Below are 21,429 nucleotides of genomic sequence, written 5' to 3' on the forward strand. Positions count from 1 at the left end.
ATATCAAGTTAGGGACACGACATATGACGTAAATATACGTCATATGTTGTAAAGGGGTTAAACTTGTTTTCAATTTAAATACTTGTATAGAACAGGTATAATATCAGCTTAATAATATTTTCTAAAAATCTGTGTTTTAATTTAAAGAAAATTCCCATCAACCAAATCTTAGGTGCAGAGATAGTTGTTGCACTTGCTTTTTGGGAACAAGGGATCCATAGTCAAAGCCATTCTGCCACATAAGAAGTTACCAATTATATCAATGGCACATCACAGGTTTGTAGAGGGGCAAAAAGACTTGGGTCCATGAAGTTAAACCTTTCTCCACCGATTATACATTCTCTTTCGCTAGATTATTTATAACCCAGAATGCCATTTGTTGGGAGAAAAGCATCCAGACCTACTGGAAATATGAGGGTATGTGCACACGGTGCGGATTCTGCTGTGGATCCGCAGCGTTTCTGCAGCTGCGGGTCCGCAGCAGATTTAGGTGCGTTGTACAGTACCATTGTTTTCAATGGTAAACTGGAAAACGCAGTGCACATACTGCGGATTTTTCCGCTGAGTTTTGCTGCGGTTTACAATCCGCAGCATGTCAATTCTTTAGTGCAGAAACGCTGTAGTTTCACACCTCATCCATTATGAGGTGTAAAAACGCAGGGTAAAACTGCAGGCAAAACCGCAGATAAACCGCAGGACTAAAGTCCTGCGGATTTATCTGCGGTTTTCACTACAAAATCCGCAGAGCCAAAAAACTCCATGTGCACATAGCCTTAGACTTTCTGCAAGACCAAAACTTTAGATTTTTTTTCCAGAGAAACATGCTTTAGGGTATGTGCACACGTTGCGGATTCTGCTGCGTTGTACAGTACCATTAAAGGCTATGAGAACTGAAAAACGCTGTCCACATGCTGCAGATTTTTTTGCGCGGATTTTCTGCGGATTTAAATCCGCAGCATGTCAACTCTTGGTGCGGATTCCGCAGCGTTTTGAGACCTACTCCTTTATAGGAATCTGCAGGTGTCAAAACGCAGGGGAAACCCGCACAAAATCTGCACTAAATCCGTAGGTAAAACGCAGGTCATTTGACCTGTGGATTTACCTGCAGATGTAGCCAAATCCACGCAGAAAAATCTGCAGTGTAATCCGCAACATGTGCACGTACCATTTAGGGTGTGTGCACACATCGCGGTTTTTGCTGTGGATCTGCAGCGGATTAGGTCCTGCGGATACACAGCAGTTTCCATGCAGTTTACAGTACCATGTAAATCTATGGAAAACCAAAGCTGCTTTGCACATGCTACGGAAAATTCCGTGTAGATTTCCTGCTTATTTTCCACAGCATGTCAGTTCTTTTTTGTGGAACAGCAGCTGCATACAAATCAACTAAAATCTCTCTCTCCCTCTCCCCCTCCAAACCGCACTAGAACCTGCATCAAATCTGCTGAACATATGCTAGGAATCCGCAGAAAAAGTTTACCCGCGGATTCTCTGCAAAAAAAAGCCGCAGATTAATCCGCAACGTGTGCGCACACCCTTAGGCTGCATTCCCACAATGAGTTTTTGGTGAGTTATATACTAAGGCCGGAGTCACACTGGCGAGGAATACGGGTGCGTGAGAGGCGCAAAAAGCACGCATTAGACACGGACCAATGATTCTCTATGGGGTCACTCGCACCAGGCGTATATTTCTCCTCAGTATCCTACGCTCCGTGCCACTCGCAGCATGCTGCGATTGTCAGCGTACTACGCCCGTAATACGCCAATGCAAGTCTATGGGTGCGCAAAAAATACGGATTACACACGGACAACACATGTGACCTGCGAGAAATACGCACCCGGTGTCTTTTAGCAAAGCCGGCAATTCAGTGCACGATACAGTAAACTCACACTGACTGTTTTAATAAAGAAATGAAAGAATAGATATAGACACATAGAATACATATATATATATATATATGCATTCTATGTGTCTATATCTATTCTTTCATTTCTTTATTAAAACTGTCATAGGGCTCCATTATATGTCCATTTTGCAAGCCTGCGAGAAAATCTCACCATACGGATGCCACACGGATTACATACGGATGCTGACATGCGCAAAATACGCGACCACACCTTGATTACGGATGACATACGGAGCACTGTTTAGGGGTCTGTCATCCGTATTACGCATGTAAAATACTGACCGTATTTTACGCAGGTTAGGCTGGTTTCACATTCGCGCTTTTTAAGCGCACGCACGGCCGGGGGTAGCTCCACCCCCGAGCCGGCTCTCTGCCCGGCGTGCCCGCCCCTTCCTTGTAGCGCCGCCTCCTAGCGCACAGCGGCGCCTGCGATCGGCGCACCCTATCTTTAGCATAGGGTGCGCAGATCGTGCGCAGGCTGTGCGCTAGTTGCGCTTTGACCTGCGCTACTCACTTTTGACGGTGCGCCGTGCGCGCCAAAATCAAACTTTTCGGATTTTGGCGCGCACGGCGCACCGTCAAAAGTGCGCAGCGCAGGTCAAAGCGCAACTAGCGCACGGCCTGCGCACGATCTGCGCACCCTATGCTAAAGATAGGGTGCGCCGATCGCAGGCGCCGCTGTGCGCTAGGAGGCGGCGCTACAAGGAAGGGGCGGGCACGCCGGGCAGAGAGCCGGCTCGGGGGCGGAGCTACCCCCGGTCGTGCGTGCGCTTAAAAAGCGCGAATGTGAAACCAGCCTTAGTGTGACTCCAGCCTTACTGTACTCTTCATATTCTTGGAAAAATTCAAGTAACAAATTTACTTAACGGGTGCAGAAAATCTGCAACATCAAAAAAATCACCAAAAGTTCAACATGGGAACGTAGCCTAAAAGTGTTCACTGGAAACAGAAAAAAGGAAATGGTATTACAAATAAATTTGAACATGATTTTAACTAGCAAATCAAAATCGCTTTGTCTAGAAAGCTAATCACTTTACTAGTAAAACGGACACCATCTTGTTATGCTGAAAGAGACCTGTCCTTATAGGTTAATGGCAGAGGAGCTTGTGGGCACCTGCAGTAGAAGCTCCACTCTAACGTGTAGGAAGATTTGCTCCCAGTGGATACTGTGATATAATACTGGACATACCAGGAGTGCTGGAGGTGCTGTCCACCACGACTATCTGATCTAATACTGGATATACCAGGGTGCAGAGGTAAGAGAAGGCTGTGCACATACGCCCGCACTTCACCCGCAGAGACGGACATGCGGCACGACTCTCCAGACCGCAGCATGTCAATTTTTTTTGCATAGAAGCGAGTCTCCGCAAGAGAAATCTCACCCCTACGATGTATTGGGTGCAGTGATTCCTCACAGTTCAGTGACCACACGCGGAATCACCTGCGTTCGACAGATGGCAGCACTTTGGACGGAGCACGTGTCTGCTGCGTCCAAAGTGCTGCCATTTCCAGATCGTCTGCACATACCCTAAAAAATGGGTGTTTTGAAAGCCATGTTTTTACTGCCAAGAGAGCAGGCTTTGGCTGCAAAAAAAAAAAAATAATGCACCAAAAACGCTGATTCCTATGCACCCCTGTACTATATATGTGTATGGTTTACCCTTATTGTTTCACATGGAAATTCATTTATTTCTATATCATAAATCCCCTGATTCAGCAGACAATATCCCTGTCTTGTGTCATCCAGACAGCAGTGACAGGAGGTCACCCTGTCACATTACAAGCAGTGATTAGTGACTGCGGTCAGAGCTGATGCTGATCGCTGCTGCATGTTACTGTGAATCCTGATCCTGCAGTGATCAGCACAGAGCTCTGGGACCAAAGTGAGTAAATCACTGCACTCTGACCTGTTATTGCTGCTCTTACTTTCCAGGTTCTGCGGCTTCACTTAGGCATATTCATTCTCTGGACAGTGCTAGAAGCAGCCAATGATCAGGACTCAGGAGGAGACAGAGCTTCAGGCATCGTGCTGCACTGTCACTGTGCTGTAATCGGCCCCTCCCCCTCAACTTTTAACCTGACTGCAGGGAGAAAGAGACAGGGGGGCTCAAGGGGCTTTGCAAGACAGACGCTCCGGACTACAGAGGAATGCACAGCATTATTCACTGCTGTACACCACTTCATAAATGGACTGCAGATGCAGGGGGCCCCCTTTGTAGGTGGGGGCCCCAGGCATCTGCCTGGTCTAAGGAAAAAGAAAGGTCCAGCTTTGCAAATCAAATTCAAGTCCAATTTATTGTTAAAAACAAGTTCAAAACAGAGCAAAAATTGGTGTGTTCACATGAGTAACAAGTAGCAGATGATTACGTGTTTCAAACAATAGCTTGTTCTTTCTCAAAACTACTCCCCCTGGGTGTTACTTCAATATATACTCATTTCACCCAGTAAATTACAAACACATGATGTGAAGGGAAAAAGGAGAGAAAAAAAAAAAAGGAGGGGGGGGAAGGGAACATGTGTGAAATATAAGAAATAATGTGACAAAGAAAAACACAATTTTTTGAGAAAAAGGGGGAGAGAAAAAAATTTTTTTTTTAAAAAGTAAAAAATTTTTTGTGCGTATATATAAATACAATAATAACATCAATAATGAAACAATTTCTCTTCTGGCATTCAGTCCATTGGGAAAGCATGTATTTAGATGAAAAATCCAATACGCTTCACGTGTTAGAAGCCGTTTTTTCAGATCTCCACCTCTTATATGTGGTGTTATTCTCTCAATGCCCATGACACGAAAAAATTCAGTACTTCTTTGGTGTTCATTAATGAAGTGTCTGGATGCAGATGAGATGGAGCGATTAATACTGGAAGGAGATAAGATGTCAGTTATATGTTCAGACATGCGAGTCTTGAGCATGCGAGATGTGCCGCCCACATATCTCAAGCTACATTTGGAGCAGGCAATCACATATACTACATTTTTACTATTACAATTGATATATTGTTTTATTTTGTGTTCATTTCAATTAGTACCATCAAAAAAAGAATGAACATTATTAGAATGTGCACATGTTCTGCATCTGGATGTACCGCAGCGGTAAAAACCGCAGCAGTGTAGCCACGTCCGAGATCCAGTCTTAGAACTAAAAAAGCTAGGAGACACTATGTCTGATAAGGTGTTGGTTTTTTTAGCAACCACTTGGCAGCCCTTAGATAAAATGTTAGACAAGACCTCATCTTCAAACAGAATAGGTAGAGGTTTTAAGATGAGTGCTTTAATGGTGTTAAACTGAGAACTGTATTGGATAGAGCAAACCATCTTATCAGGATTTTTATCGTTATTATATACCTTAGATGATAACAAATCATGTCTTTTTTACATGACTCAATTTCTCCTTTCAGGGCATTGTCATCATTGCAATTTCTAGTGATTCTAGTGAGCTCCCCCACTGGTATAGATTTAATCGTGTGCCATGTAGGATGGTGTTACCAGAAAGTGGCTTGCAGAATGTAGCAGTGCTGATGACAGCACCTGCAATCCCTTTTAGTTTAAAGGGGGTTTTACACATAGCGATATCGCTAGCAATATTGCTAAAACGTCACTGATTTTGTGACGTTATAGCGATATCGCTAGCGATATCACAATGTGTAATACTTACCTCCGACCGGCTCCCCCGCTGTCCATCACTGATCGCGCGGGATCGGGTGGCTCCATTTCTCGTCGTCTGCTTCCTGCTGGGCTTCCTGCTGAGATGACGAGCGACGCGTGGAGGCGGGCAGGAGGCCGTCGGGATCGCTGTGTGTGAAACGTAAGTATCGTCCGCTGCGTCGCTGCTGCATCGCTGTGAGGGCTGCTTGTGTGACAGCTCAGTAGCGATCATTTAGCGATCTACCAGCGATCCTGACCGGGTCGTGTCGCTGGTCGGATCGCTGGTGCATCGCTAAATGTAAAAGGGCCTTAAGATCCAGAAACAAAATTACATGTGGATCGGTCATGAATGTAAATTTGAGATTAAAATCATTAGAGTTGAAATATTCTATTAGTTCTGGTATGAGGAGTGTATCATCAATGAATCTGCCATACCAAAAAATGCTGGACAAGAATGGATTATTATCAGAATACAAAATTACCTCCTCCCAGTGCGACATAACAAGATTAGCCACCGATGGCGAATGTTTGCCGCCCATTGATACTCCTCTGCATTGTAGAAAAAAATCTCCATCAAAAAAGAAATAATTGTGAAGCATTAGGAAATAAATAACCTCATGGTATAATTACACAATTCATTAGTAAAGTTACTATATTTATGCAGAAAAATATTCAGGATTGAGAGTCCTCAGTAGTTGATACAGTAGTTGAGGACTCTCAATCCTGAATATTTTTCTATCCACTGGCTAACACGGTACAAAGATATACATCTTTCCTATATTTATGCAGGTGAAATTCCAATGCTCTGATTGTAACATCTTGAGAAATAGAGGTGTAAAGAGCAGTAACGTCACAGCTAATCCACTGAAAATCACTATTCCAAACTACATTAGAAAATTGATGTAATACGTCTTTTGAGTCTCAGGAACCCCGACACTCGTGTAACCAGAGGCTGTAGCAAAGAATCTACCCACTGGCTGAGGTGTTCCGTGAGAGATCCAATGTCTGAAACAATTGGGCGCATAGGGGGTGGTGATATATTTTTATGAACCTTGGGAAGCCCATAGATTGTCGGATTAGTTAGAGAAACAATTTTTAAAAAACCTACCTGAGCCTTTGTCAGAACACCCAATGCTGCCCCCTCTTCAATTAGTTTGAAAATTTTTCTTTGAAAATCCTTTGTAGGATCATGAGTAGAGTTGAGCGATACCGTCCGATACTTCAAAGTATCGTATCGGATGGTATCGGCCGATCTTTAAAAAAAGTATCGGTATCGCCGATTCCGATACCGGAAGTCCCATTCAAGTCTATGGGACTTCCGGTATCGGAATAAGAAAAACCCTTTCCTGCCCTTGTACAGCCTCTCTGGGGTCTGTACGGGCCTTTCGGGGGGCTGTGCCGGCCTGCCAGGGGGTCTGTGCAGGCTCCGGTGGTCTGTGCCGGCCTGCCGGTGGTCTGTGCAGGCTCCGGGGGGCTGTGCCGGCCTGCCGGGGGGCTGTGCCGGCCTGCCGGGGGGCTGTGCAGGCTCCGGGGGGCTGTGCCGGCCTGCCGGGGGGCTGTGCCGGCCTGCCGGTGGTCTGTGCAGGCTCCGGGGGTCTGTGCAGGCATCGTCCGATGGGACTACAAGTCCCATCGGGCGATGCCTGCTACCATGACAGTGATTGACACATTAGCCAATGATGGGACAGTAGTAGTCCCATCATCCGGCTAATGTGTTAAATGTAAAAAAAAAAAAAAAAAAAAAATTACATGCTACATACATACAACATGCATACTACATACATGCTACATTCATACTACATACTACATACATGCTACATTCATACTACATAAATACTACATGCAACATACATACTACATATATACTACATGCATGCTACATACATACTGCATGCTACATACATACCACATATATACTATATATATACTACATGCATGCTACATGCATGCTACATGCTACATACATAACACATATATACTACATGCATGCTACATACATACTACATGCTACATACTATATATATACTACATGCATGCTACATACTACATGCTACATACATACTACATATATACTACATGCATGCTACATACATACTGCATGCTACATGCATGCTACATGCATACTACATACATACTACATGCTACATACATACTACATATATACTACATACATACTACATACATGCTACATACATACCACATACATAACACATATATACTACATGCATGCTACATACATACTACATGCTACATACATACTACATATATACTACATGCATGCTACATACTACATGCTACATACATACTACATACATACTACATGCATGCTACATACATACCACATACATAACACATATATACTACATGCATGCTACATACATACTACATGCTACATACATACCATATACATACTACATGCATGCTACATACATACTACATGCATGCTACATACATACTACATGCTACATACATACTACATATATACTACATGCATGCTACATACATACTACATGCTACATACATACTACATATATACTACATGCATGCTACATACTACATGCTACATACATACTACATACATACTACATGCTACATACATACCACATATATACTACATACATACAATACATTCATACAATACATACATAGACATACAGTACATATAACATAGAGTAACATACTTACCAATACTTGTCACATTGTTCCCCGAAGCCATTGTCTTTTCCGGGATAAATATTAACATAACAAACCACAAAAATACTCACCCACGATCCGAAGCAGTCCACGAGTGTGTCCCACGACGATCTTGGGTAGGAAATTCCCACGCAGCAATGGCATAAAGTGAGACTAGGGACTTTTTTTTTTTTAAGTGGCGGAGGAATACAGTGCGGAAGGATACCTACCTTCCGTCATTGGATTCCTGCAGCCCGTAGAGAACGGCAGCATCATCTGATGCTGCAGTTCTCTACCCAAGATCGTCGTGGGACACACTCGTGGACTGCTTCGGATCGTGGGTGAGTATTTTTGTGGTTTGTTATGTTAATATTTATCCCGGAAAAGACAATGGCTTCGGGGAACAATGTGACAAGTATTGGTAAGTATGTTACTCTATGTTATATGTACTGTATGTCTATGTATGTATTGTATGAATGTATTGTATGTATGTAGTATATATGTGGTATGTATGTAGCATGTAGTATGTATGTAGTATGTATGTAGCATGCATGTAGCATGTATGTAGCATGCATGTAGTATATATGTAGTATGTATGTAGCATGCATGTAGTATATATGTAGCATGTATGTAGTATGTATGTGGTATGTATGTAACATGTAGTATGTATGTAGCATGCATGTAGTATATATGTAGTATGTATGTAGCATGTAGTATGTATGTAGTATGTATGTAGTATGTATGTGGTATGTATGTAGCATGTAGTATGTATGTAGCATGCATGTAGTATATATGTAGTATGTATGTAGCATGTAGTATGTATGTAGTATGTATGTAGTATGTATGTGGTATGTATGTAGCATGTAGTATGTATGTAGCATGCATGTAGTATATATGTAGTATGTATGTAGCATGTAGTATGTATGTAGTATGTATGTAGTATGTATGTGGTATGTATGTAGCATGTAGTATGTATGTAGCATGCATGTAGTATATATGTAGTATGTAGTATGTATGTAGTATGTATGTGGTATGTATGTAGCATGTAGTATGTATGTAGCATGCATGTAGTATGTATGTAGCATGCATGTAGTATGTATGTAGCATGCATGTAGTATGTATGTAGTATGTATGTAGTATGTATGTAGCATGCAGTATGTATGTAGTATGTATGTAGTATATATGTAGTATGTATGTAGCATGTAGTATGTATGTAGCATGCATGTAGTATATATGTAGTATGTATGTAGCATGCATGTAGTATGTATGTAGTATGTATGTAGCATGCAGTATGTATGTAGTATGTATGTAGCATGCATGTAGCATGTATGTAGTATGTATGTAGCATGCATGTAGTATGTAGCATGCATGTAGTATGTATGTAGTATTTTTTTTTTTTTTAACATTTAACACATTAGCCGGATGATGGGACTACTACTGTCCCATCATTGGCTAATGTGTCAATCACTGTCATGGTAGCAGGCATCGCCCGATGGGACTTGTAGTCCCATCGGACGATGCTTGCACAGACCCCCGGACATCAGCACAGCCCCCCGGCAGGCCGGCACAGCCCCCCGGCAGGCCGGTACAGACCCCCACAGGGTGCACAGACCACCGGCAGGCCGGCACAGCCCCCCGGCAGGCCGGCAGAGACCCCCGGAAGGCCCGAAATGACGGCGCATCATGATGCGCACACACCGCGCATCATGATGACGTCAGGCCGTCAATCAACTGAACTTCCGATTCCGATGCCGACTTCCGATATTGAAAAAATATCGGAAGTCGGTATCGGAATTCCGATACAGCAAGTATCGGCCGATACCCGATACTTGCGGTATCGGAATGCTCAACACTAATCATGAGGCAATTTTCTATATGTAGAACTGTCACTCAGTAGAACATTCGCTTCATCGTGTACACTCTGCTCCTGCAGTTCTCTTCTCGGCTGCTCCCCGCAGCAGCTTCTCAGCCCTGCTACCCGTGTTCCTTGATGTTTTCCGCAGTCCTGCCTCCAGTGTTCCTGCCGTCCTACTCCAGTCCTGCCTCCAGTGTTCCTGCCGTCCTACTCCAGTCCTGCCTCCAGTGTTCCTGCCGTCCTACTCCAGTCCTGCCTCCAGTGTTCCTGCCGTCCTACTCCAGTCCTGCCTCCAGTGTTCCTGCCGTCCTACTCCAGTCCTGCCTCCAGTGTTCCTGCCGTCCTACTCCAGTCCTGCCTCCAGTGTTCCTGCCGTCCTACTCCAGTCCTGCCTCCAGTGTTCCTGCCGTCCTACTCCAGTCCTGCCTCCAGTGTTCCTGCCGTCCTACTCCAGTCCTGCCTCCAGTGTTCCTGCCGTCCTACTCCAGTCCTGCCTCCAGTGCTCCTGCCGTCCTACTCCAGTCCTCCCTCCAGTGCTCCTGCCGTTCTACTCCAGTCCTCCCTCCAGTTCTCCTGCCGTTCTACTCCAGTCCTGCCTTCAGTGTTCCTGCCGTCTTACTCAAGTCTCAGTCTTACTCCAGTCCATCCTGAGCCGCCCCTCTCGGTACCGGCTACCGTGGTACTCGAACCCCTGGGCCTGCTCCTAACGGTCCCTGTATAAGGGTTGGTTCCACCTGGCAGCTCGCCCGGGGTCCCTCGGTGCCACGGTCCAGAGGGTCCACTTCCAGAGCTTCCTGCTCTAGACCACACACGCTAACACTGTCCACCCTATCTATCAAAACTAATTCTGATACCTGGAGTGTTGAGTGCCTGATTTATTCCTGGAGTTAAGAGGGGTGCTGATGTAAGAAGATGCTGCTCCATCTGCTGCTTACCCTATCAACCTGATCCAATACTCGAGATTCCATATATACCATGCACGCTGAGGTAAGAAAAGGCTGCTCACACTGCTGCCCACCTTGTCTATCGAAACTAATACTGATGATACCAGGAGTGCTGAGTGTCTATTTGATTTATTCCTGGAGTTAAGAGGAGTGCTGATGTAAGAAGAAGCTGCTCATACTGCTGTCCACTATGACTAATGACTATCTTATCTAATACTGGAGATATCAGGGTGCAGAGGCTGGTCACACTGCTGTCCGCTCTGTCTATTGGATCTAATACTGAAAATACCAGGAATGCTGAGGTAAAAAGGGGTTGCTCACACTGCTGTCCACCCTGTCTTTCTGATTTAATACTGGAGATACCATGCCTTCTGACGTAAGAAGAGACTGCTCACACTGCAGTCCACTATGGCTATCTGATCTAGTACTGGAGTGTGACACTAGTCACAACCAATGGCTAGACCGTGAAAAAGCGCAATCAGACATTCCAGGGTAAATACCAAAAGATCACATAGTAAACCAAGGGAAAAACACAAAGTCGCAAGTCAGATCACATGCCAGGGTCAGAATGCCAGAGAAACAGCGGATAAGCAAAGGGGCAATAACAACAAGGTCCAAAGGTCAGCAGCTGAATATCAGATGCAAAGGGGAAATGACAAATGGGTAGTCAGAACACAGTTCAAAGGTCAGCAGCGGAAAAAGATCAGAACTTACAGCACAGGGTACAGGCGAATACACCAGAGAGCACCCGCTTAGAACAAGCTTTTGACTGGCAATGATCTGGGCCAGACAGCTCACCTAAATAACAGGGCAATTACCAAGAATATGGAGGACCTGTGGAAGTCTCTGCACATTCCAGTCAGATAGGTCGAGCAAGCTGTCAATCAAAGCAGCGACAGCTCAGCACGCCCCAGCACAGGATAGAATGCCAAAGCTGTCCATCACAGAGTCCCAGACACCCTGAGCAGAGGAATCATGATATGTAGATATCAGGGTGCAGACACTGTTCACACTGCTGTCCGCTCTGTCTATCTGTGAATCTAAGGCCGGAGTCACACTGGCGAGGAATACGGCCGAGTGAGAGGCGCTAAAAGCATGCATTACACACGGACCAATGATTCTCTATGGGGTCACTCGCACCAGGCGTATATTTCTCATCCGTATCCTACGCTCCGTGCCAATCGCAGCATGCTGCGATTGTCAGCGTACTACGCCCGTAGTACGCCAATGCAAGTCTATGGGTGTGCAAAAAATACGGATTACACACGGACCACACATGTGACTTGCGAGAAATACGCACTCGGTGTCTTTTAGAAAAGCTGACAATTCAGTGCGCTGTACAGTAAACTCACACTGACAGGTTTAATAAAGAAATGAAAGAATAGATATAGACACATAGAACATATATATATATATATATATATACACACATACATGTCATTGTGACAAACAGAGTTCTTCATAGCAGAATGGCCGCTAATTAAATATATATATATATATATGCATTCTATGTGTCTATATCTATTCTTTGGTTTCTGTTAGAAACCCTGTCATAGGGCTCCATTATATGTCCATTTTGCAAGCCTGCGAGAAAATCTCGCCATACGGATTACATACGGATGCTCACATGCGCAAAATATGCGACCACCCCTTGATTATGGATGACATACGGAGCACTGTTTAGGGGCCATTCATCCGTATTACGCCTGTAAAATACTGACCGTATTTTGCGTCGGTTAGTGTGACCCCGGCCTAATACTGAAAATACCAGGAGTGCTGAGATAAAGAGGCCGCTCACACTGCTGTCGAGCCTGTCTTTCTGATTTAAAACTGGATAAACCATGCCTGCTGAAGTAAAGGCCCCGTCACACATAGCGATCTCGCTAGCGAGATTGCTGCTGGGTCACAATTTTTGTGACACAACAGCGATCTCACCAGCGAGATTGCTGTCTGTGACAGCGATCAGCGACCCTCCCCCCTGCCGGAATCGCTGATCGCTGCAGGAAAGGCCAGGACTTTTCTCTGGTTGCTGGTCTCCCGCTGGCCACCACGCATCACTGTGTGTGACAGGCGGGAGACCAGCGATCAGCTGGTAACTAACGTACACATCGGGTATCCAAGGGACGTGCGTCCCTTAGATACCCGATGTGTACGTTAGTTACCAGCATCAGCGCACTGGTTACTAACATGCACAGCGACGCTGGGCGTCGCTTTGCTGATCGCTGGTGAAGATGTCTGTTTGACAGCTCACCAGCGATCACATAGCGATTCACCAGCGATCCTGACACATTGATATCATTGTCAGGATCACTGGTGAGTCTCTATGTGTGACTCCAGCCTAAGAATAGACTGCTCACACTGCTGCCCAATCTGTCTATCTGCCACAAAAAAACATCAGAAAAGAGGAAAACAAAGTTTAAAAAATGCTGCAAAAAGAAGAATAATTTGAAAAGATTGCCGTTGAGTATTTTAGTGCTTAGACCTGTATAGGAAAAAAAGCACAACAGAAATGGCCTCAATCAATTTTCCAATATACAGTCTCCTGCTCAAGCGGTTGTCCCATTGAAACTAATTAAAAACAATGTGGTGGGAGCACCAAGGGGGGATTTTTGCACCATACAATCACAAACAATCCAGGCTGACCCTGGATATTTTCACCATCAATAGTCATCAGAAATTGTTTGATGTAAGGCTGCGTTCACACATTGCGTTTTTTTTTGCATTTTCGTGGCGGTTTTTAATGCACGATTTTGCCGCGAAAACGCAAAAAAAACAGCATCCCATGCAATCCTATGGGATTCCGCAATGCTGTGCTAATGCTGCAGATTTTCCCGTGGCGGAATCGCATTGCGGAAAAATGTGCAGCATGCTCATTATTTTGCGGAATCGCAGCAATTCCACCCACATAGGAATGCATTGTTCTGCTTACTTTCCACATGTGGCTATGCCCACCATGCGAAAAGTAAGAAGAACATTTGCGGATGGTACCCACGGTCTGGAGGAGAGGAGACTCCTCCGAGCTCTGGGTACCATATCCCTGTAAAAAATAGAATTAAAATAAAAAATCGTCATATTCTCACCTTCCGATGTCCCTCGCAGCGTCACCAGGCTTCAGCAATGCTGCCGGCAGGTCCCGTTCCCAGTGATGCATTTCGCCAATGACCTTTTGATGGCGTTGCGGTCTCGCGAGACCGTGACGTCATCAAAGGTCATTGCCGCAATGCATCACTGGGAACGGGACCTGCCGGCAGCATCGCGATGATCAGGGACTCTGTGCGGGACGTCGGAAGGTGAGAAAAACACCATTTTTATTTTTTAAATTATTTTTAACATTAGATCTTTTTACTACTGATGCCGCATAGGCAGCCTCAATAGTAAAAAGTTGGTCACACTCGTCAAAGACTGTGTTTGACGAGTGTGACCAACCTGTCAATCTGTTTTCCAAGCAATGCTACAGATCGCCTGGAAAATACTAGCATTCTGCAAGCTAATTACGCTTGCAAATCACTAGTTTTTTCACGGGAATTTAAAATGCGGTTTTCCCACAGAATGGAATTCCGGAATTCCCGCGGTAACTTCTGCGAGAGTTCCTCAATGTGTGCACTTAGCCTAATTGTAATAAAGTTTTCGTACAGTAATGGCCACATCTCCGATGACTGATTTGGCCACTAGATGTCACTATCTCATTGGTTTAAACATAATGACTGTTAATAAAAAAAAAGCTAGTTCAACTTGTACCTACACAATCACTATTTACATTTATAACATAATTTCCATTAAAACATATGATAGCAGTGTTTTATTACTTTTATAGATGCATAGGAGAGAATCATCTTATAGAAGTAGGTAATTTTCAACCACTGATGGCTACAAGACCTAGTAGTTAGCTCTATGTGGAGAGCGGAAAGCACCTTGTCAGCACAGTTCCTAGCTATATCACAGCACAGAACTTATAGAGGTCCGGCGCCTGCGCACTGCAGTATTCTGCTCTGCCCTCGACAGGGCAGAGCAGTGCGCCTGCGCAGGAGCTGCGACGGGAAGCAAAGAAGAGGACGTCACTGTTAGAAGATGGGAGGCACCGGACCAGACTGCGACACCCATCGGACCAAAACCGGACCCGGACCGCCCCTGGGTGAGTATAATATAACTCATTTTTCTTATCTTTCAGGTTACATTGCGGGCTTATCTACAGCATTACAGAATGCTGTAGATAAGCCCTTGATGGCGGTGCCGGCAGCTGTTACTCGAAAAATGGGGTGACAGATTCCCTTTAAAAGAAATTATCCAGAAATATTTAGTTGAAAAATGGGGGGGAACATGGGAGGAAAAACATGTAATCACCATACGCGTTTCGAACAGAGCATGTTCTTAGACTTGGTGTGAATTTTTAGGCTGTGTGCACACGCTGCGGATTCACCTGCGGAATTTTCTGCGCGGATTTAGTGAAATCCGCAGGTAAATCCGCAGGTCTAAAGACCTGCGGTTTATCTGCGGATTAACCTGCGGTTTAGCCCTGCGGTTTCACACCTCTACAATGGGGAAGGTGTGAAACCGCTGCGGATGCCGCAGAAAGAAGAGACATGCTGCGGATTTGAAACCGCAGCAAATCAGCACTGAAAATTCCGCAGCATGTGCACTGCGGTTTTTGATTTCCATAGGTTATAATGGTACTGTACACTGCAGCAAAAACTGCTGCGGATCCGCAGGGCCAAATCCGCTGCGGATCTGCAGCAGAATCCGCAGGGTGTGCACACACCCTCAGAGGTATACAGTATATGTCAGGAAAATTCTCCATGTATGGCACTGTATTTCACATAGCCTAAATCTGACCAATTATATGACTGTGTGCATGACCTTTGCTATCTGTGGCGTAGTGATCGTTGTCGGAGGGGGGCCAGCAGCTATTTCAGATGGATGTGCTTCCGAGGATGCAAATTCATCTGAAATGTATTGCAATGCAGACACACGGCAGGTCCTTGCACCGCAATGCATTCCGCTAGCCAATCAGAGGCCAACAGCTTATGTCGGCAGGTGGCGCATGGCAGTTATATCATACTAGATGGAGGCCCGATGCTATCGCTTCAGGAGGGCGGTAATGTCACGATGGGGGCAGGCTTTGCAGCGTTGAGAATCTCTTCCCCATGTGCTCACCCACCTATCCACTCTCTCTTTCCCCTTGTGCTGACTTCTCCCATCTGTGCTCTCTTCTTTGACCTGTCTACCCTATGTGCTATCCCCCTTGACTGCTGTCTCTCTCCTTCCTGTGCTGTGTTCTCACCTTGCGTGCTGTCCCGTTTGAGCTGTCTCCCTCCTGTGCTCTGTCTCTCTCTCTCACCCCTGTGTCTGACCGTGTACAGAGCATACCACATCTCCTGGGCAGGGGAGGAAGCAAAAGACAATACTGACATTACAGTAGGAGATCGCAGAGGATACATTTTGTGAGGTAAAATATTGTTTAAAAACAGTCAGTGAAATATTTTACCTCACAAAATGAATCCTCTGTGATTCCCTGCTGTAATGTCAGTATTGTCTTTTGCTTCCTCCTCTGCCCAGGAGATGTGGTATGCTCCGTACACGGTCAGACACAGATAATTTTAAAAATGAACTTTCATTTGTGGGAAAACCCCTTTAATGTGATCAGCTTCCTCTGGCTGTAGACACGTCATGCATATGCCGCTGGGATCAGCCGAATGATTTACTGCGCCTGCACGGAATTCGCGCAGGTGCAGTGTGACGGTGTTCCGCTGGTGGCACCGTGCAAGAGGCTGCGTGAGAGTGTGAGTGTATGAGTGTGTGTGTGTGGTGCGTATGGTGTATAGAGTGTGTGTGTGTGTGTGTGTGTGTGGTGCGATGGTGTTCCGCTGGTGGTACCGCACAATAGGTTGGTACCAGCAGCAGTTTCCATATTGAGACACCCATCACTTGAGTATCCCAATATGGCAGTCAGTGAACTTCCGCTTGGAATTCTGGGATATGGTGACATCTGGACAGAACAGGAAATTAAAACATTACAAGGCAATTATATAAATAGATGTCACCGATAGCAGGCACGCTGATGTCAGCCACCAGCCTATGTGCCGGCTCCAGAAGTGGACGCTGCACAACGTGGGAAAGAGGGAAAGTTAGTAAAATGTTTTGGGTTTTTTATGTCATGGTCCAGTCCGGAGTTTATTTTCTGCTGTCTTCACTCCGGACTGGTCATGCGGGAGTTAATCTCCTCAGCCTCGTTCTGGAGCTAGCTGGGCTATTTCAGTCTCTCACAGCCTGCTGACCAGTGTTAGTGATAGCTCAAGCTTCCAGTTTAGAGCCTCTGACCCTTGTACCTTGGAGTTCCTCCTGCCTTTGACTGATATTCACGTGTATGACCCGGACTGATTTCTGACCCCGTCTCTTGGTATTCGTCTCTGCTGTTACGTTCCCTCTCTGGCATCTGACTCATGGCTTGTACCCCGACCACGTATTTCGTCTCATGCTTTGGACCCCGTGCTCATGTTCTGGCTTTCTGACTCTCGGCTTGGTATTTTGACTACGTGTATTGCTGCTCCTTCTGGTACGTCTGCTCCTGCTAGTTTCTGACTCGGTTCGTCTGACTATTCTCTCTCGTTACCTGTGGCACCTGTGCTGTTTCTCAGGGTTGCTGCTCTTAGTGTGTAACCTCTCTTCCCTCACCAGCTCCACTTGGTGGAGGTTTCACTACATTTTAATTATGCGTTAGACTACAGCGGAAAAATGGAGGACATGTATACCAGGAAGGAACCCAAGATGGGAGGCATATATGCCAGAATGTGAGACTTAAATATGCCTAGAGTGGGGGTCTCTCTGGCAGTTAATCATAACATGCAACACATTTCCCACTCCAGGCCAGCAGAGGGAGCTCTGAACCAGAATTGGGGGAGGAGTGCTCTCTGGGGGCCAGGAAGGGAAATTAGTCAGTTAGTGTGAGGAGGGCAAAGAGTGTAGACGTGTGGAGAGAAGCTGGAGGTTGAGCTGAGGATAGAGAGCTCCCTCCCAGTGATAGCGCATGATCTGGAGTCTGGTCTCCACGGTTGTAAGGATACTGAAGGTCCTGCAACATAAACCAGAGGAATAGGAAGCTGTAAATGCTCTATTCTCAACTAAGACTCGGAGGCACAACAGCGAAGGGTGAGCCAAGAGAGAAAGAAGGCTATAGCTGACTGCCATACGAGGTAGATCCAAAAGGGAAGAAGAAGGAGGAACTTCAGTGTAACACTGTACTGCATGTACCTCAAGTAAGCGCTAGAGAGGAGACTACACAACCCATCTGACAGAGAGATTCCTAAGTTGCTTCCAGGCTAATCAGCTCCTGTGCCATCTGTAATCTGGACCCTGGACTGCACTTACAAGTAAAGGTAAAGAAACTACATTCCGCGGTGTCCTTGCCTTCTTTCTGCAACTTCTTCAGTACTGCTACATCTCTGTGCCAGACACTGCACCTTCCTCCCCAACACCTATCTACACTGCCCTGGGACCAACAGCCCTGCCTGTGGAGGGCTACAACATCTTTGCTGCACTACACCATCTGTCCCAGAGGAACTGTCCTCAGTGTCGGCTTAACACCTTCATTGCCGAACACCACAGGTGGCGTCACGAATCACTCAAACTTTATTTCGCCTCTCAAACCCCTTTTTACATGGGCGCTCAGGGCCACGGACCCGGTCACCACTGCTGTGACATTCCCCTCTGAGAGTCCGGCCCGGTACCGAGTACCCCACAGCCCTGGGAGGGCGACTGTTATGATTGAGTCACCGAGGAGGAAAAAACAAAACACAAGCTCAGCCCAGAAAAACAGAGAGGTTGGAAACTAGCAGATTGCAGACCCCTAATCCTATCACACAGCTAGCAGTAGCAGTGGAGTGTTCCTACGGTGATCCTAGACACCTCGTCACAGCCGGAGATCTACATAAGCCTAAAGAGAGAAAAGGGAAAAAATGACTGCCCCAGAGCAGACCCCAAAGCAATAGGCAGCCCCCAACATATAATGACGGTGAAGCAAGATGAAAACACAAACACAGAAAGATAGGTTGAGCAAACGATGGGGCCCAAGCTAACTAAAAAGAACAGGATAGAAAAGCTGCTGTCTGCAATCCAAGAAAACCCTACTAAAAAATATTACCAACACAACTGATAAGCAAAAAGGACCCTGAAGTCACTAGACTTCAAACCCTATATCAGCACTCAGAATATTCTGGAAGCAGAGCCAAAGAGAACACTGATCAAGGAAAAAGAATCCAGCACACCCCTGGCCGGGGATGGCTGAACTCCAAAAAACAAGGTAAACAAAACCAAAACTAATACGTTCAATAGCAGAGCAAAAACTTATCTTTGGAAGCAGGAATCAGACTGGTCTCCAAGAATCCAGCAGAGAAATCACCAGCGACTCAGAAGGGCGTCGACTGCCTTATATCCAGTCAGAAGTTCCCGTTACCCAGTCACCATCCACCTGATCAGGTGTTTGGTAATCAGCCTCACTACCTTCCTTCACGAGAAGAGGGAGATCCTCGGACACAAAAGATGAATGAACAGATGAGCTCACAACAGTGCCTCCCCCTTGAGGAGGGGTCACCGAACCCTCATCCAAGCCACCAGGCCGATCAGGATGAGCTCGATGAAAAGCACGCACCAATCTTTCGGCATGAATATCCGAGGCAGAGACCCAGGAATTATCCTCCTGACCATAACCCTTCCACTTAACCAAATACTGGAGTCTCTGTCTAGCCAGATGGGAATCCAGTATCTTCTCTACCTCATATTCCATGTTACCTTCAACCAACACAGGGTCAGGAGGTGCCGCCATAGGAACCACTGGTTCAACAAACCTCTTCAACGAAATCACCAGTGACTCAGAAGGGCGTCGGCTGCCTTATATCCAGTCAGAAGTTCCTGTTACCCAGTCACCATCCACCTGATCAGGTGTTTGGTAATCAGCTTCACTACCTTCCTTCACCAGAAGAGGGAGATCCTCGGACACAAAAAAATGAATGAACAGATGAGCTCACAACAGGCGACCCAACTTGGCATCACGAATAGGATTACGGAGCCTGGTATCCCCGGGTCCTGTGTGCCAGAGACTGTTTTGTGTATTGTGGACTGTTGGCGCCTTTGCCACCATTATCCCGCTGCTTGGCGCGTGCGGTAAACCAGAGAGGTGGGCCCTCATGGGCGGAGCCTGCAGAAGAGCACAAGGAAGTGAAGTGCCGCGCGGGAAGAGAGGACAGCGCGCAAGAAGGGGAGGAGCTGAGGCCTACAGCTGGTAAGCCGCTCAACCCCGGGGCCTGGCAACCTTTAACTAGGGGGGAAGGAGAATGTCTGAGGCAAGCGCCGATGCAGCGGCGGACGCCCCCGCCAGCCCCTCAGCGCCGCAAGATGCAGTGCCCGACACGGCTGCGGCTCCAATAGCACCCACCACAGCGGTCCCCATAATGCCGCTGTCTATGCCTTACATACCGGGAGCAGCATGGCTATCGCAGTATTCAGGGGAGTCACATACCCTGAGTGAATTTAAAGAGAGACTGTGCAGTTTGTTTGAGGTGTATCCTCTATCTGAAAGCCAGGAGGTGAACATCCTGATTGGGCAGCTAACAGGTGCAGCACAGAGAGAAGTAAAAGCCTGGCAGGACACTGACAAAGAGACTGTTAAAAAGATTTTGGCCAAGCTAAGAAGCACCTTTGTCACTCGCCCTGCAGCTGAAATAAAGATGAGGTTCTTTGGATGTAAACAGAAAGCGCAGGACAATATAAGGGACTATGCTCTTAACCTGCAGGAGGCGCTGCGAGCTGTCAAGCAGATTGATCCTGACAGTGTGAAAGATGGAGACTGACTGTTAAAGGAACAATTCATAGAGGGACTCCTATCCAGTACCCACAGAGCAGAGCTGCGCATCATAGCCCTACAGAACCCGGATCTAGACTTTGCTGATTTCAAGGACAGGGCTATCCGGGTGCTGCAGGAACCAACTGTCAGCCGTCCAGCGCCCCCTAGGTGCCAAGCGATCACCTACCACCAGGAAGCAACATCTTTCCCTTCCATCCCTGTGGAGGCTGATGCACAGACTTTGGATAAAGATCCGACAGAAGAACTGCGTCTTCAGGCCCAGGAGTTGACCAAACAGATGGCTGCACTTACTAAAACCGTGCAGTCCCTGCAGGTGTCCTCCAAGGAGAAGATCCAGCTTGCTTCCAGTCCAGAGGATGTCCCGTGGCTCCGGAAGAGGAGAACCCCCGCCACTCTGAGGGAGGAACAACGATCGCTATGACCAGGACGGACGTCCCATCTGTCGTCACTGCCGCAAGGCAGGTCACCTTGCAAGATTCTGTTATTTAAATGAGCAACCCCTGGGGCAGAGGGCAAACCCCCAGGAGTGGGACCACAAGGCCCAAGGA

The 21,429-nt window shown here is 46.3% G+C and overlaps 1 protein-coding gene across 1 annotated transcript in view; it reads left to right on the forward strand.

The window, feature by feature from the left end:
* The first annotated feature begins 3,036 nt into the window (after positions 1 to 3,036).
* CRYM (crystallin mu) overlaps positions 3,037 to 21,429 on the forward strand; it is a 98,240-nt gene continuing 79,847 nt past the window's right edge. Inside the window, exon 1 of the mRNA XM_073543020.1 lies at positions 3,037 to 3,163. The gene's annotated coding sequence lies outside the window, so the exon portion shown is untranslated. The remainder of the gene's footprint in view (positions 3,164 to 21,429) is intronic.

Source organism: Dendrobates tinctorius, unplaced genomic scaffold (genome assembly GCF_039654945.1).
Source record: "Dendrobates tinctorius isolate UK_male_01 unplaced genomic scaffold, ASM3965494v1 ptg000129l, whole genome shotgun sequence".
Taxonomy (NCBI): Eukaryota; Metazoa; Chordata; class Amphibia; order Anura; family Dendrobatidae; genus Dendrobates; species Dendrobates tinctorius.